At 37.9% G+C, this 4,017-nt stretch overlaps 1 protein-coding gene and 1 long non-coding RNA gene across 7 annotated transcripts in view; one reads left to right on the forward strand and one right to left on the reverse strand.

Annotated features, from left to right (window-relative positions):
- The window catches only part of LOC116696901 (uncharacterized), a 13,506-nt gene extending 13,030 nt beyond the window's left edge, over positions 1-476 (reverse strand). The window contains exon 1 of the long non-coding RNA XR_004333855.1: positions 464-476. This is a non-coding gene — a long non-coding RNA (uncharacterized LOC116696901). The remainder of the gene's footprint in view (positions 1-463) is intronic.
- fam13b (family with sequence similarity 13 member B) overlaps positions 1-4,017 on the forward strand; it is a 70,010-nt gene that overhangs the window by 15,069 nt on the left and 50,924 nt on the right. The gene's annotated exons all lie outside the window — the stretch shown is intronic.

The raw sequence follows: 4,017 nt of genomic DNA on the forward strand, positions 1-4,017 counted from the left end.
TTTGGGTCGTTCACCATGTTTTGATGGTGCTGAGGATATTTGTCACATCACAGAGTAATCATAACAGGGGTTTTGTTCTTGTATGTGATGAATGTAAAACTGCCTTTATAGAATATGATTGTACTCTTGTATTTGTTGATGCAGAGTTTTGCTTCAAAAAAAATCTGAACCAGCTGTCCTAAATGTCTCTCTAAAGCCTACTTCACAGGTTGAAACAGTATTGCAGGTTATTGGACCTGTCACCTTTCTTTAAAAAGAAATTTGCTTTAACTGCTGCCACCCTGCAGAGTGCTGCACAAGCTTTATCTCTAGATCTGTGCAAGTGGCTCTTTTAGAAGCCAACTGAAATCTGATATACAGTAGGCTTTTTAAATGTACTGCTGCCACCACTGTAGTAGAGTACTGTAAATCTAGATAAAGAACCAAGGTACAGATTTCCAAATAGGTCTGGTGCATACCATACATTGTGTTCTCTTTTCTCCAGGTTTTTAAGTTTATCTTTCTCTGTTGTGTTTCCTAAAAGTTCAAAGAAATGATTTACTCATAGTATAACAATATTAACTTAATCTTTACTTTTGTTGTGGTTGGCTACCACAGAATGTAAAAAGTTCTAATTAGTAGATTCATGAGTTTGAACATTTAAAAGTTATTTGATGCCAAAACAATGTACAGCGGTTTATTTATGAGGAAGGATTTTACACCTCTGGAAAGTTAATTTAGTTTTGACTATTGCAATGTAAACATTAGAATTATCCGTTTCACATTACAAAGTAATCCACCAGAAATGAATGAGGTTTGCTGACATGTCTGTCTTAACATGGCTTGGCTTGTTGTGTCTCCCCTTTTATACTTTTCTCTGTGGTCTCATATTCTCCGTTGGCCTTTTTTCCTTCTGGTCCTAGTTTTTTTTCTTTCTCACTTACTTTTTCTTTCTCTTAGTGCACCGCCTTAACTTTCTCTGTTTCCCTTCTAACAATGTTCTTCATTGTTGAAGTGGAGGTCGTCAAGCATGATATCTGAGATTAAGACACACATACAGACAGAGCCATTCTAGACTGTTCCATTACTGACCAAATCCTCACTACAGAGGCCTTTTTAGGCTCAGTTTTCATGGCAGACAAGGCCCTGGTTCTGGAACATTGAGTTACCTAATCTGAGTGTCATTGTCCTCATCTGTCTGTTACATCTCAATGTTGAGCCTGGCAGTAACAGGACCACCCTCGCTTAAAAGTTGTGTGCACTATGGTATTGTGCTATTTAGCCCCTCAAAATTGTGGTCGTCAAAATAATAATTTTACAACATTTTGCAGTATTTTTTTTAACGTTTTTTCATATCCATTCAGTTAGCTGCGAACAACATTCTCTGGTTTGTGGTACCTCTTTTTAGACTGGCTAAACCCCACCTACTCTGCCGTCGATTCGATGTTACCCCGCAGCTCGGTCTGGAAACCTGCACGTTTAATTCTCCTGCTTCAGTTCACAATTTTAGGGGAACCAATCACAAACTGGCTTATCTACCTGGCGTTCTATTTGCGAGTTTAACACAATGGCAATAGAGACAATACCAAGCAGCGTCTTGTTTACATTCAACATAGCAGCGGCCACCGAAGCGCAGCAAGTTGTTGATGCCGCTGCCGCTTTGTCACTCGGAACGTTGCTCTGATTGGTTGAAGGACTTTCCAATTGCGTACAGAGTCATTTGAACTATACCTGTTGGTCACGCTTCTTGTGCAGAGAAAATGCAGAGTAGACTCCCTAGACCAACGCTCAATCTCTAATCTATAGAGCTTGGCTTGGTCTGGTGATAGCCAGATAACCTCTTTTGATTTCAATACCTCAGTTTTGGCCCTGTACCAATACAAGAATTTCAACTCCAATAGTGGGATTTTCTCTAACTTTTAAAGAGGCTTAGGACCTAGCAGTTCAGTTGGTTTTGGAAAGAATAAAGGCTGAAAAATGCCATAAGAGGACTCGACAATCTTTATAAGCAAACATAAGACTCCTGGCACCCACCTTTTATAAGCATAAGTAATAAAAAAATGTTGAATACGCTGTTGAGAGTTCATTAAGATGGGAAAAACGATTTTGTACAGAAATAAACAACCGATATCAAAAGATGTTTGGGTTTTACTGTCTATTATTAATAATAATATTAAAAATAACCTGGGAATAAATATTCCCAGGTATTGACCAAAAGGATTTACTGTTTTAATGGCTTTAGAGAAACATTTATTTTGGAGGTGGAAAAGGTGAAAGAAAGTAGCCTGTGTCAGTGAGTAGTGCAGTTTAAAATTCTGCAATTGTTTAGTTCATGAGTTCATACATGCTTTTCCTGGTAGATTAAAGTAAATTATTAAAATGTCATGAAATAACAGCAATATCTGTTTAATGTACAGTTAAACTTGCAAACTGTATTCTGGGTACCCAGGTAGGTGTACTGACTAGTGGAGGTTGCAATGACCATGTCTATTAATGTGACCAAAAGCAATGTACGCTATGACTCGGCTCAAGTGAAAGCTTCCTCCATATTAGCAGACCGCTCTGTCCTGCCTACTCCTGGCATATTGTCTATGTGCCAGTGAGTCATACAAATTTATAGGTCAACCTCTTAAAGTACCGTGTAGCTTGCAGGTGAAAGCGAAGTGAAGCTTACCCTAATAGTTTTGGTTCGACTGAAAAATGTGGAGGAGGCTAGACCAGGGCCTTTTAAGGCCGAAACTAAGTGCTAAATGTGCTATAGAAAGGTAAAAAGATTCGATTTTTTTATTTTTTTTTTATTTTGTTCTATGTAGCTCAATAGCTTCTGCATTGCACCAATACTGCTCAGGTATCAGTCCTGTATAGAGCTATTCATTATAAAAATGTATTGATTTATTAGTAACCTCATACATTTGGTTGGCATTATATGTAATGCGTTACATAATGAGCTATTTTTAGTTTTAAAGAGCCTTTGGCACATCTGGCATTGAGCTGAATGCCAAAGAAACTCTGAAATTCTGTAATTCTGAATCATCACTTTCCCACTAAACGCAGTAATAACATTTACTGTACTTAAAGGGTCACAGATTTAAGTTTTACAATAACCAAAAATGTTGAAAGCCAAAGTTAATTATAGTATCAGAATTAAAGTCATTTCTGACTGTAGATTTTTTTTTTACTGCCATTTTCATACCACATAAAAATGTTAGACTGAATGAATGGCAAATTGTTTAGCATTTTGCTTCTTGATTATTCCCTTGTACCTTAAATAGTTAAAATAGCTTTTTCCTTGTATCTGAAATGTTTGAAGCATTGCCCAGACTGCAGTTTTTGGGTTTTACAGCTTTCATACCATGGCACAGGATTTTATTTCCACGTTGTAGTTGCCAAAACGCTTAAAAATGCTTGTTGTTGGGCGCCTGGTTAGCTCACCAGGTAGAGAGCGCCCATATACAGAGACTCAGTCCTCGACTGCACAGGTTCAGTTCCAACCTGAATATCATTCCCCCTCTTTCTCCCCTTTCATGTCTAAAAGTTGAGCTGTCAGAAATAAAGGCCCAAAAATGCCCCAAAAAATAGAGAGAAAAAATGCTTGTTGGATAGAATTGTTTGTGATTGTATTTGCTGATTGGCTGATTTACTGGATGTTTTTTGAGGAGCTTTGGGCACTGCGAGGATTTTCTGCTCTAACTCTTAGCTCATAGATCTTAGCTGCTTTTAAAAAAAACCTACATATCCAGGCTCAACCCTGTGCATGTGTAAAAGAGAAAGACCATGGTTTATTTCCAGCAGGTGTATTTTTCCTTCTTCCTCATTCTCTCTCTCGTCTTTCTGACTCCATAACACTCTCAAAAACAGAATTGTGTTTTTAATATTTTACCACAAGGCCATAGTCTCAAGTATACCAGCTAAGTCGACAGTTTTTATTTTCATGCACACTTAGACAAACCCACACACATTCACCCTTTCATACCATCTGCCATACACACACATACACATACACACACACACACACACACACACACACACACACACACA

The sequence above is a fragment of the Etheostoma spectabile genome, chromosome 10 (assembly GCF_008692095.1).
Source record: "Etheostoma spectabile isolate EspeVRDwgs_2016 chromosome 10, UIUC_Espe_1.0, whole genome shotgun sequence".
NCBI classification, from domain to species: Eukaryota; Metazoa; Chordata; class Actinopteri; order Perciformes; family Percidae; genus Etheostoma; species Etheostoma spectabile.